Here is a 14693-nt window from a genome sequence, read left to right as displayed (position 1 = left end):
AATGGAATTAAGGAAGTGTTGCTCCTATTTTTCATTGGTTACCTATCGATATTTTCAAAGACTCAACTCATAGATGTGTTGTTTCTATAGCTTATGTCCATTTAATTTTTATGTTATTTGCTTAAACTTCTTATAAATCTATCTTCATTATTTACTTTACTAACCCTTAGCTAAATTAGAAATTTATATACTTTTATTGTTAGATTGCATTTATTAAAAAAATAGAAAATACAAAAAATATATTTCTTTTTTTGTGTGGTTATTCTTTTGAGATAGAAAGAAAATTCAAAATCATATCTAAATTGGTTAGAACTAGCAAAGGCCTCACTATGAACAAATATATTTATCTTCAACTGAGCGGATTCTAGTAGGTCACAAGATTGCATGGAACCTTGGAGTTGATTGTAGATTAGCTTTTCAAGAGAGGAGTTCAAAAGGATTCCTATGATTAAGCATCATGTAAATTTTAGCTCAATAGTTACATATAAAATATAACTTTACATAGGACTTTGTGTCCATCCTTATCCTTCTTCAATTTCATTCATCAAATCCTTCTTGAATTTTCTCTATCGTTGACCTTGTAACAAACTTTGACTCTCTCTTTAGACCTTCTCAAACTTTCAAATTTTTACTAAAAGTTGGCCTTAGATTCCAATTTATCAAACTTGTTCATCTATTTGTCACTCAGTAAACATTACATTTACTTGAGCAATATATAAATTGGTTAATACCGACTTTCTTAAGAACTATTATGTTCTTCTTCCTTCTTTAAAATCAGTTGGGATATATTGTAGTCACTTAGTGAGTAGAATCTCTCTTCATTAACCCTGTGACTCAATTAAGCATCTAATCTTTAATACTTCTTAAAAATACGTGATTATAAAATAATCAAACCAATATTACATAATAATTGTCCCACTCAATTCATGTACCCATTGAATACCTTACATATCAACTATGACTTCATCATATTTTCTTCAAATCCTCTTCATCAATCTAATGATATGGTTCTTTTTTGAGTTATCATAATGTTTAGCCAACTAAGACTTTGACATCAATGATAATATAAAAACTAATATGAATATTTTAGATACATTCATAGCATCATCACCTAAAAATATCCCACTATCAATTACAACATCAATTGGGGCTAATAAACATAGATTTGTCCTTCTATACACTAAAAACTATTTCTACTCTAGGAAATTCTTGATTCTATTTCATCCATAATTCAAATGGCTACAATCTTACAAGAAGAGTCTACTTTATAAATTTTGGTGTGTAGGGAATAGTTTATTTAGTCATTTGTGCCCTTTAAAGTTAAGCAGGTGTCAAAGTCTACAAAATTTTCTACATAATTTCATCTTTTATCTTAGATCCTCCACAACTTTTTATTGCAACAAATTTTTTTGATATTCTAGCAAAATAGCCTCTCAAATTTTCATATTCATTAATTTTAGCATCCTTAAACATGCATATCCAACTTTGCAATCTAGTAGTCTTAGCATGTCTTAAACATATATCACCTTTAAATATATTCTATAAAGCAATCTAAATTTTATATGCAAATCTTAAAGATCTTACCTCTCCATATTCTATTTCAGGTAGATATGACAATAGTCATTTTCTAGAAATAATCTTTTGCATCAATAGTTCTTTGTCACTTTCTTTACAGGTGTCAAGCTTGTGTTCTTTTATTACCTCCTTCTTATTCAATGTCATAGTCAATATTACATAAAATACATAGAAGATGAGTCTTCATCTTTTCCTTCCCATTGTCATAATTGATTCAATCATACTTTAGACTTTCTTTTCTAAAATAAAAAGATATCTAGATCTCCTCAAGATGTTAATATTTCTTTTTAAGGACCTACTTCTCTGATACAAGTTGTGAGAAAGTAAATTCTATTTGGTCCCAACATGAACTAATAGGGGCTGAATGTGTACCTTTACTCAAAATTCTATGAGTTAGTCTAATGATCATTTTAACATACTTAGTTACTGCCTCTTTAATAATTAAAAAAATGTTGAAAGATGAGAAGTCAAACCATAAAAAATTCCATGCAGTAACATACATCAATGACATAGATATTCATACATGGAAACCATTGATGAGAGGATGAAAAAGATAATGGGAATAAACTCACACTAGCCTTTCCTTGAAATTAAAAGAGTGCTTAGTTAAGAGCTTACATTTGTTCCTTTAGAGAATTTATCCTATTACAAATATTGGTAACCTATTAGAATTATAATTAGTCTAATAAGACTACCTCTCTAGAGGATTTAGATCCCTTTTTGATAGATACCATGTTAGAGGATTTATACAACTTATTAGAAGTCTTCCTTGCTAAAGGCTTACAATAGATGCAATTATTAGAAAGAAAACTAGAGTAATAGATCTGAGTATCTAGCACACCTTGGATAATAGAACCTTTTCTTTGGCTCCTTGAAGATTCTTTGATCTTCCATTGCTATTCTAGGTTGAGTATCGCTTCCCCTACACTCTATCTCTATTCGTGTCATGCACTATGCACTCACTTGGTTGTTTCCCTTTTTCACAATGACTACCTCTATTGGATTATCTTGTTCATGTAGCTGCAAAAATAGTAATCTCCTTGGCTCTTTCACATAGTATTATCCTTATGTCTATCATCCCAAATCTTTCTCACTCACACGTTTTTGTGTTAAGTATTTTCTTAAAAATTGTGATATTTGATTACAAATGAAAACCCTAAAAGTTTGTTTGATATAAAATTGGAATTATTTTTATGTTAGATCATTGATCTCAAACCTTATCGGTAAGATATTTTCTAATAGTATAGAGTGTCATATTTATTGAATGATGAAGAGGATTTGAAAAGAGAGATAACAAGGTGAACTAGTAAATAAGTTAAGTAAAGGAGAGTAAGCATGATGGAAATACAAGGGTAACTTTATTGGTTAGTATTTTCCAAGATGCTATGTTGCTTGATCATTGAATTAAGTTTAGAATAAATTTTAGTTGAAGTTTAGAAGAGATGATTGATGAAAATCAAGAAGTTGAGTAAAAAACTAGCATTATAGAGTAAAAGGTTACTAGGTCAATGAATAATTTAAGTAGTACCTAGTAGAAGATTAAGAAACTTAAGTATTAGTCAAGTGATGATAATGACTGAGCAGGATGGAGGAAATCAAAAGTAGTGACCAAGCACAAAGATGGATGAGGAAGCTAGTGTAAGCTAAGAAAGAAAAATCAGTAGTGATTGAACTGCCTAGTGATGACCAAGTTTCATCAAATTAATACTTTGATAAAGAATCATGAGGATTTGAGGTTGACATTGTTTAATTTAAGAAATAGTCAAAATATGTAAAATATGAGCATTATTGAGTTGGTATATTTAAAGCATGAATTAATATTGATGAGGGATCTAAGGAAAATCTATTCAATGAGAAGTTTATGAAAGTTTCAAGAAAAGTAGAAGAAAGATAAATGATAAATAGATTCAATGAATCTAATCAAACCCTAAGATCTATAGTAATGTTAAAGTGACAAAATATTAAAGTTCCTATTTAAGGAGACATATGAGATGTTTTACAATGGTTGTTGTCTAGAAAAATTGTGAAGTTAGTGGACGAACAAGAGTTGTAGAGGAAAAGTGATAATTTGGTGAAAGTGAGATTGCTTGAAGAGTTTCCAAGCATATGAGAGATGGAGAGCATGATGAAGACTAGTCAATGAACCAAGAATGGGCCAAATAGAGATTCAAACATGCAAAGTGAGTTTTATTTTATCAGATCACCCTAGTTGCTACTTTCTAACCATTGTGGTAGTAAAATTTTCCTTAATCAAGGTTGAGAGAACAATCATATTGTAAATCCTTTAATAAAGGAGACATTCTTATGGAATGTTTTGAAGACCTCTAACAAGGTGATTAAATCCTTTAATAGGGTTAAGCTTAATAGTGTGTTTTAAAATCTTTAATAGGGTTGGATCTTAATCAAGCTCACTTTAGAAAAGTAAAAAAAGTTGTAGCATGTTACTTTGTGGCTTTTCCCAAATTGGGTTTCCATGTTAAATCCTAGTGTCATATTTGTGTGAATGTTGTTTTTATGTTTCATGCTATTTACTATTATATGTCTCTGGAATTTGGCATACACTAAAATAGAGAGCTACATGTTGATATGAATAAGTTAGATTAATGATGATAATTTATATGGATCAAGTGGATATATGAGTTTGATTAAGTAGTTTGAAGTTATGAAAAGTAGTATTGGTACATCTAGACCTGAGGATAATAGATTCACCCCCCCACCCTTTGTACACTTATCATTATAACAATTGGTATAAGAGATTTAGTGCTTGCAAGGAAATTTTAAGGATCTTAAGCTAAAGATAAAGATGTACAAGAGAGATACCCAAGATGAACAAAGTGAACTTCCCAATATGACAATGACTAATGAGATTGCATCTATCTAGAGATGGAGATTCTACACTATACTACTTGCATAACAAATACATAGAAGCACCTAGAACCATGACAATTAAGAAAATAAAAGAGAAGAAGGAGCACAATCAAATGATGATAGATTTGGCATATTCCCTAAGTTATGATGTGTTTTACGATGTAAAGGATTGCACTACTACATAGAAAATGTGTTCATGGTGGAGAGAAAAATATTTTTCAAGGGCTAAAGCTGAAAGTTTGAGAGGCAAGTTTGATGACATGAGAATGCAAGAAGGAGAAACTAATACATATTATTGTGGTTGAATCAAAGAAGTGGTGAATGCCATTAGAGGAGTTAGAGTAGACATATCTAAAGAGACTATGATTACAACGGTATTAAGAACTCTAATTCCTATTTATCCATTAGAGTGTCTACAATATAAGAACTAAAATGTACACTTGGTAATGATCTGACCTTGGATAGTCTAATTGGGAGACTCGTTGCATTTGAATTGTCAAATTTTGATAATTATACACCTTCTAGTTTTGAATGTGCTTTCAAGTCTCATCTAACCCTTGATGGATCTAAACAAAGAAAAAAATAAAAAAGTAATCCTATAGATAGTGATAGTGAATAAGATTATGACTTTGAAGATTTAGAAGCATTATTGGTAAGAAGGATACCAAGAGGAAAAGGAATATACAAAGGTGAACTTCCTATAATATGTTTTACATGTAATAAAGTTGATCATATTTATGCAATGTATCTTAACAACATTGAAAAGGAGGAAAGGAAAGACAACAAATACCAAGGAAGGAGAGATAATAGAGAAAATTGAGGTAATAAAGAATATAAGGTAAAATGTAAGAAATCTTGTTACATTGTTGAAGAAGATGCTCCTAAAAGTGATTTTGATGAACATGATGAAGAATTTTTTTATGTTACAAGAAAAGATAAATTTGATGAAGATGAAATGTTTGAGAAAACTACTCTTATTTCACATGTTAGTAAAAGTAATAAATGGATAATTGATAGTGGTTTCTCACATCATATGATTGGTGATACAAGTAAGTTTGAAAAGGTAGAACACTATAATGGAAGTTGAGTTAAGTTTGGAAATGATGCACCATTTATATGAAAATATTAGATGTAATAATGTATATTGGGTTGATAGACTGAAATATAGTCTATTGAGTGTTTCAAAACTGAATAATTAAGGCTACTAAGTTGAGTTTAAAAACAAGAAGGAAAAAAATCTAGGATGCTACTAGTGAGCTGATTGGAAGTGGAGATCAAACAAGAGATAACTTGTTCTATCTAGACCAATCTAAAAATACATGTTTATTTGTACAATTTGAAGATGTTTGCTTATGGAATAAGAGGTTATGTCATGTCAACTTTGATAATTTGGTTAGCATTAGGAAAGTGGAAAGAGTAAGAGGATTACCAAGATTAATAAAACTTGATAAATTGGTGTGAAAACAATGTCAATTGGGAAAAATGACAAAGTCTAGTTTCACTAGAGAAAGACTCATTCTTCTGATGATATTTTAGAGTTGGTTCATATTGATTTATGTGGTCCTATTGGAGAGAAAATTTATTATGGTGACAAGTACTTTATCGAATGTGTTGATGATTTCTCTAGAATGATGATTGTGGTGTTTCTCTAGGAAAATTTTGATACTTTAAAAAAATTTAAGTGGTATTTGTTGTCATAGAGCTTTGCACCCTTGTCTTACCTAAGGACAACCTTGTCAAACATGGAAACAACCTCCAAACTATGGGACTTGAACTTGGAGGTTGAATCTCCAGAGAAGGCCAACTTCCTCTTACTATCAGGGAGCACCTAACTATTCTTGGAGAGGAAAAGGGAGAAGCAAAGCTTGGAAGCAAATCTACCTATTCTAATCTAAAGAGGTGATGCACCAAAATAGAGTGTTAAAACCAATCTATGCCCATACATGCACTATTGAGGTATTATGACACCAAAACATATGCACATTTAGACTTGTTTTAATCTAACAACCACATGTAGATTAGAAAACTAGAATGAATGACGCAAGGAAAGAGAGATTTTCTTATATATCATTCATAGATCAAAGGGATACAGTCATGCAGATCATAGATTTCTACAAAAAATCAAAGAGAGGCAAAGGATTCTTGCACTTTCACACCAATGGCTGAAGGAGATAAGCAGGATGTCATTCAGTTTAGAGGCAAATGAAATTTTACACTGAAGATTCACAGAGAAATATAAGAGAAATCAGAGAAGGTTCGACCTTTGCAAAATTTACAAAAATTGTCTTTATAGTTTAGGCATGACTGAGATTTTTTCCAACTGACATTACTCTACAACTACTGCCATTAAGCTCTACAAAGAATAATCATGGAGATCCAGATGCAAACCTAATCTGAGCACAAATCTAGATGTAATGATATCTAATCTCTATGGAAACAGGGCCTTGAGAAGATAGAAATGACACCATTAAATAGTTTTGACCAGGTAGATAGATTGGATCAGGGGTGGTAGAGTGTTCCTCTTTGTTTTGTATTCACTTGAAGGTGGTTGGAATTGATCATGAGGGTCAGATTGGTGCAAAAATCTTGGTTTTCCTTCATTTCTAACTCATGAATCAGCAAGTTCAATAGGTCAACTAGACACTGTGACAAGAATGGGCCACGAGGACCAACGATCTTTTATTTTTTCTCCACCTCGCAGGGGTCTTCCCAAGTTGACCATCCTTTTTTTAACCTAACTGTGCCATCCCAAAACCTTGACCGTGGTGGCTACACTAACTGTTAGCACCGTTGATACCCTAGCTGGGTCACTGGGACATGTTCCCTTTAGGCACTTCCCCACAATTTTTATTCTCCTCACATCTTGATAAAGTGGGAAAGCCCTAGTCATTGATCTCCATGAGATCAACGATCAAGAAAATCTTCTATCTTTTTCACTTGGTCACATAATTTAGGCCCATGCCACTTGGCACCACCTCGGTAACTTGTACAACAACTCAGCATGATGCGGCACCACCTGGCATCACCTGATGACTCATAAAGAGATAGGCCCCACAAGGACATATGGCAGCAAAGTGCTTCCCCATAATGTGGGGAAGCCTCAGCTATGGATCTATTCACATCAGATGGTGAGAATTCTTCATGCATCACCTTGTGAGAAGGGCTGGCCCATGACATCATTCCTTCCACATGTCACAAGGAAGCATGCCTGCATTTTTTAAAACCCTCGCAACTTCATATTGTGGGGATGCATGAGTCGTTGATCTGATTTGTATCTATGGTGCTTAGAATATGTGTCTTCTAAACCTCTACGAGATCAGCTGTGACATCATCTAAACACATGTTGCTAGGGTGCTTGCCCGCATTGTCAAAAAGTCTTTCAAAAAATAAAATATTGGGAAGCAAGTGCCAATCAAACTGCTAGCTCAACTTGCCACCCTACCTACCCTGCTTGTGATGGCTCAGAGAAAATGGACCCACTTGAACAACAAGGACCCACCGAACTACATGTTGCTAAGGGGCTTTCCCGCAATATTTAAAGATTGTGCATTTAAAGAATGCAGGAAAGTGCCCATCATAGATTTGAACCAGATCTAACGATTCAGAAAGTTAAAGGCCAATGGAAAAAAACATAAGGTTTTATCATTTTTTTAAAAATATTTTTTGAGCACTAAAATAATATTAAACATGGAAGTGATCATTGGATGGGCTAGGTTTAAATTCAAATTTTGGCAGGAGGCAAAAATGGGTAACATCTCTAGCAACTCAGAGGGGACGCAAGCTAGCTATGCATATAACTAGTGACCTTGTGCATCCATTGGGCTACAGGGTCATAAAAATTGTAGATTAGTGCACTATGAAACCTTAACCCTACCTTCGTGGTAGTAAAACACTGAAAACCTTGTCTCTGCAACTGGAACCCAAAGAAAAACTTTCTGTAGCCTTCAAAACTTGGAAACTAGCTATCTCACAGAGAGAAACATGTGCTTGTGCACTTCTTGGAAAGCAAAAAACTACATAAATAGAGCTACACTAATATATACATGAGACCTTCCTCATTCAGAAACATAGTTTGAGATAGATCCCATTGACTGGGATGGGCAAAATTTTACCACCAGTCTTGCTCAATTGAAAAGCATTGGCCTGCTTGCAACTTACAATCACATAGGGACCACTCCATAGTGTATCAAATTTTGAGTGCCTCCCTAGTTTTTCCTTGTATATATCCCATTTCCAGATCAATTCACCCTCCCTGAAGGTTTTGACCCTAGCTTTCTTGTCAAAGCTCTTTTTCACCTACTGTTGATGTGTGTCTAGGGTCTGCACAGCCTAATTTCTTCTTTCTTCCAACTCCATCAACTTTTCCATTCTCACTATCATGGCATTATTTTCAATTAGCTCTAGTTGATGAGCTAGTTCTAGGGATGAGAATTCTAATGAAATTGAAAGCCTAGATTCTCTACCATATACTAACATGAATGGTGAATTCCCTAATGACCTCTTAGGTGTTATCCTATCAGCCCACAATGTAGTCCTCAAATTTTGATGCCAACACCTCTGGTTATCCTTTATAGTTCTTTTCATAGTCCTAATTAGGTTTTTGTTGGAGGACTTAGCCAAACCATTACCCTGAGGATAGTAGTTTGAGTATGTGCTTAAGTAGATATTATGATCAACTGCCCATGCACAAATCTGAGCTCCCATAAAAGATTTTTCATTATCTAAAATAATGGTTGAAGGGGCACCAAACCTAGTCACAATTCCATCAAGGAACTCAACAACTAAAGATTTTGTGGCATCTTTTAATGCAACTGGCTCTGTCCATCTAGTGAAGTAGTTTGTAGTAGCTAAAATCTATTTATGACCAGAACTAGAAGGAGGATTAATAGGGCCTATGAAATCCAATCCCCATTTAGCAAAAGGCTAGTCCACCTGAATGGGATGAAGAGGAAGAGCTACAAGCTTTTGCTTACCAAAAAAGAAAGAACATTTCCCACATTTCCTCGCATACCCATGACAATCATGGAATAGGGATGGCTAGTAGTAACTAGCCCTCATGACCTTCATTGCAGTTGTTCTTGCTGAGAAGTGACCACCATCAGGACCATCATGAAGCTCTCTAATCATTCTTTCAGCTTGGTCTATGTCAATGCATCTTAATAGGGCTCCATTATAATATTTCCTAAAAATGATACCATCAACTACAACATAAGGAATTGACTATAATCTATACTGTCTCCTTTTAGTTCTATCTAACCCTTGAGGATATCCATTGCCTAACAAGAAATTCCTCATATCATCCATCCAATTCCTTGGATCATCATTTCTTGCCTCCTATTGTTCTATTAGGATCATAACTACTTCCTCGTCTAGTTCTTGAGATGATATCATCTGTTTACACAACCCTTTCCCTCTTACTAGCTTGGTGATCTAGATATCAACATCATATTCCATTACTTTAGTAATCCAGCCAGTTCTTTTCTCACTAATATCTTTGCTCAAAAGGAAATCCTTCATGCTGGCATGGGGTACTAACAAATGAACTTTATTATGAGACAAGAGGTTTCTAAATTTCTTTAAAGCTCTGATGACTACAAGGGTTTACTTCTCTACATAGTTGTATTTGTCTTCATACTCTTTAAGCCCTTCACTAAAGAAGGCTATGGGTTGCTCTTCATCTTTATCATTTGTTTGGGTCAAGACAACATAATTTCTTGACTCACTACCTAGGTTATAAAGGATGAAATCCTTTTCAAAGTTTGGATTAATAAGAGTAGGGGCTAAGGCTATGGCTACCTTGATCTCTTCAAAACTTTCTCTCCCTTCCTTGGTCCATGCAAAGACCATACTTTTCTTGAGCATAGCTTTAAGGGGTTTTTACCATGGTAGCAAGATTAGGGATAAATCTTCTCACAGAATTTATCCTACCAAGGAAACTTTGTAACCCTTTCTTATGTTTAGGAAGAGCGAGAGAAAGTATTGCTTTTTTTCTTTTTGGATCAATGGTTACAACATCCTCAGAGACAATGTATCCTAATAATTTTCCTTGATTGGTGGCAAAGACACACTTTCTTGGCTTAAGGGATACCCCAAACTCTCTACACCTTAAGAATACCTATCTAAGATGATCAAAATGATCCTCCATGTTCTTTGAATAAACTGTGATATCATCAAGGTAAACTAATACAAACTTTTCAATCATTCTTTTAAAGGCCATCTCCATTGCCTTCTAAAATGTAGCACTTGCATTGGTTAACCCAAATGGCATCTTACAATAAGCATAGGTACCCCATTTAGTGGTAAATAAAGTCTTGTATCTATCAAACTCTTTGACCGGTACTTGATTGTAGCCAAAAAATCCATCAAGAAATGAAAACCTCCTTGAACCATTGACCTTGGACAAAATCTGCTCCATGGAAGGGAGAGGATGGTGATCTTTAAGGGAAGCTTGGTCAAGGTCCCTAAATTCCACACACAATCTAATTTCTCCATTCTTCTTCCTAACAAGGACAAGGTTTGCTACCCATGATGAGTTCTTGATGGGGAAAATTATATTGGCCTCAATCAATTTGGATAGCTCTTTTATCATTAAGGGCTCAATCTTGGCATTCACTAGCCTCTATTTTTGTCTCACTGGTTTGACATTATCAATTAAATCTATGGTATGCTAAAACAACCTTGGGTCAAAACCATTTAAATCATCATATGTTCAAGAAAATATATCATTGAATCCTTGACATATATGAATAAATCTTTCTTGCTCAATCTCAGAACATACCTTCCCCATGTTTAAGGATTTTCCATCAGCAACCATGACTGGGGTGTGATCATCCTTGTCAGTAGCTAAGTTCATGATTCTATCTCTTGCTTGATCATCAGGATTAAAACCTCTAAAGTAATGAGACACTTAGGAAAATTTTTGGAACTTAGGTTAATGATTTGATCACCATACTGATCCTGTAGTCTTGACTGGTTTCTATTTGAAAATTCTACTTCATTCTGCAAGAAGCTTACAATTTTTTCATTAGATTGAAACACTTATGAATGGATACTATTCTCAGGGATGGCAGGCCTTACTACCACCCTAATTTTTTTCTTCTTCTCCTCTTCAAGATTCCTTGGCACATCATGAGATGCACCAATTGTGGCAAGTCTATCAGCATGTCTATTTTCTCTTCTTGGGATGCTTTGAATATTAAATGCATTGAAACCTTCAAGAAAATCCCATACCCTATGTTTTTAAGACTTGAGCAAACCATTCTTGGTGACATTTTGATTTCTCACTTGATTAACCACCAACTCAATATCTCCATATACCCTTAAGGCTTGGATCCCTCTTTTCTGAGCAAGTAGGAGACCTTGAATCAAAGATTAATAATCAGCCACATTGTTAGTGCAACTAAACTGGAGCCTGAAAGAGTAGTACCTTACTTGTGCAAGAGAAACCAACATCATGCTAGCCCTTAATCTATTCTTATTTCTTGAGCCATCAAAGTACATACTCCATATCCCACTCATATCTTCTTTATTCTCCACAAGATTTGGGACTAGAGAATTTTTCTCTAATATACAATATGTACTGAGGCCTGTCTCAAGGGTCTCTGACATAGGATCAAATTGATATGCATTAGCCCATTCATCCAAGAGAAAATTAGGTATCTCTGCTAGGGAACTAGTAGGCTCAATCACTATGTCATTCTTATCCACTTCTAGGATAGTGCAATTCATGTTGATGAGATTAGGGATGTAGGGTTCAGTATGATGGATGGCTAGAAGCTCTACTCTAATTGAAGATTTGGCCCCATATCCTATTCTAAAAACCATATATGACCAATCAGAGGATATGTAACCACCTATTTAGGCAGTGAAGTCTCTTGATAGACAGATGGCAAAATGTGGCTTGACTTCAGCAACGGATATATCTTGAGTTATAGTACAACTAGGGCATGCATGTAGGGCCATTTCCACATTTCTAAGGATCCCTATAGTCTTGATAGTACTACCATCCAACTATAACACATCCCTAATAATGGGTTCATATTTCATTCCTAAAGCGTGGGCAACACACCTAGGCATCACTGAACTACTAGCCCCTGAATCAATCATGTAATTATGGACTAGTTTATTCCCTATAATTAGAGAGACATAAAATGGAGGGGGTCTAACCTTTTTACTTGCTTCTTCCTCCATCAATGGTTATACTAGGCTTGTGGCACTTTCCATGCTGGGTGGCTAATGATTTGATTCAATACTCTCCAACTCTTGCTGCAACAACCTCTTTTGCATGGGTATAGTAGCAATGGAATCCCACATGGAAATATTCACATTTGTCTTCTTTATTTTTTCTACCACACTGAATGGTGTAGTAGGTACTTTGGTAGAAACCTTGGGAGCTGTCCTTGCAGGAGGTTGAGATGGAACAATTGGAGGATCACTCACATCCTTTCTAACATTACTTTGCCTTTGCTGCTGAAAAACATTTGATTGATCATCAACTTCTGATTACTCATGAGGCATCACATTTGAAGTTGAGGCCTGATTAGGAGGAGGGGCAACATCTTCAATAGCTCTTCTTTTTCTCCTAGTATTGTGAGCAATGGAATCCTGGTTTACATTACAATGTTCCTCCACCTGATGATTCATAAAGGAGCAATCACCTTGTCCCTAAATATATGAGGCCTCCTTAACTTGGTCCTCCTTTTATGATTATCCTACTGTAGGCTCTTGGATGGTCAAAGCCAAATAATATTTAGCCTTCTGACACATGCAACGAGCATAGGAGTAGTTATAGGAGGGACAAAAATCTTGATCTTGGGCCATGTTGTTTTGAGGGACTATGGCCCTACTTTGGTTCACATTTGAGGTTGAAGTGTGACTACTCTACCTACTCTGATCAAAAGAATTGTTCCCATAATTCTGATTTGTAGGCCTACCACTATTTAGAGTTTGATGTTGCAATTGAGGAGCCTTGATACCTTGAGCTTGCTATCTCTCTAAAGTCACCACCTTATTGCTCATTTTCTTCATCACAGAGAAACTATCCTCCAATTTCTTTTCCTGGCCGTGCAATCTCTTATCTATGTTCAACATCATAGATTGCATCATTTCCTTGATCTCATCTATTCCATTTGAAGATGTAGAAGCTTGAGGGACTAGAGCAAGGGATTGTGATGTGGGAGTTGTAGGAAGAGGAGCCATTTTTGGTTGGTGATTTGGAACATCAGGAAAGAAAGGCATGGGAGGCCTTGGAGCTAGCTTACCTCCTTGTATTAGTATGTTTTCTAAATTTATTGCTATGTCATAAGCATTAGGAAAGGTATCTCCTCCCATAGTTTGGATTGTAGTGGCAATGTCACTATTAAAAGCTCTGAGGTAATGCAAGAAGGCATTACCAGGGGTAGGTTTTATTGAAGCAGGTATTCTATCCCATGTCTTTTGAAATCTATAGTTGAAATCAGTCATAAATTCATGGGGGGCTCTTTTTATAGTAGTCAACTATTTTAAAAGTGACAAATGGTCACTTTTTCCCTCAAAGTGTTTACATAGTCCTACTCTTAATCCATCCCAATCTATTATAGAACCATGAGCCAACCCTCTATACCACTTTAGTGCTTTTCCTTTCAGGGATGAGGCTAGAAGCCTAACTGCAACATCATCTTTTGTAATACCATGGATATTACAAACATTTGCAACCTCTTGAATGTGTTCTAAGGGAGAGATAGAAGTTTCACTAGTAAACTCTGGTATACTTTTAAGTGCAGCTATTGGTATGTCATGTCTTTGGGCCAGTAAAAGAGGACTACCACCATTAAAGGTGGCAAAAGCATGAGCTCTGGGTTGTGCCATATAGACAAGTGATCTATTGACCTATGTTGATGGTAACCTAGGCTGAGATCTAATAGTAGGAGGGGTTGAAATAGATCTTGTAGGTGTATTTGTTACTATTGCATTCCTAACTGGTGATAAAGATACTCTAGTCCTCCTTCTTTTGGGATTTGAAAATGAAAGCTCTTGGTACTCAAATTTACCTCTAGAAGAAGCCCTTGTTTCAACTTTGGGCATGAATTACTGCAACTTTGGTCTAGAACTAGATGTATTTGAAGCTCAAAGTCACCAAGTACTTGAAGCATGAGCCTCTTGAAGGCTTGAACACTGAAGCCAGTACTATCTCCTCGGTATTAATCTTGAAATCTTCCTTTTTGACACAAGAAGATTTGAAATCTTATGATATAAGTCCCAGTGGGTGTGCC

The sequence above is a fragment of the Cupressus sempervirens genome, chromosome 1 (genome assembly GCF_028749045.1).
Source record: "Cupressus sempervirens isolate cs-2001-9-10 chromosome 1, ASM2874904v1, whole genome shotgun sequence".
NCBI lineage: Eukaryota > Viridiplantae > Streptophyta > Pinopsida > Cupressales > Cupressaceae > Cupressus > Cupressus sempervirens.
The sequence above is the reverse complement of the archived record's forward strand: the minus strand, read 5'-3'. Positions refer to the sequence as shown.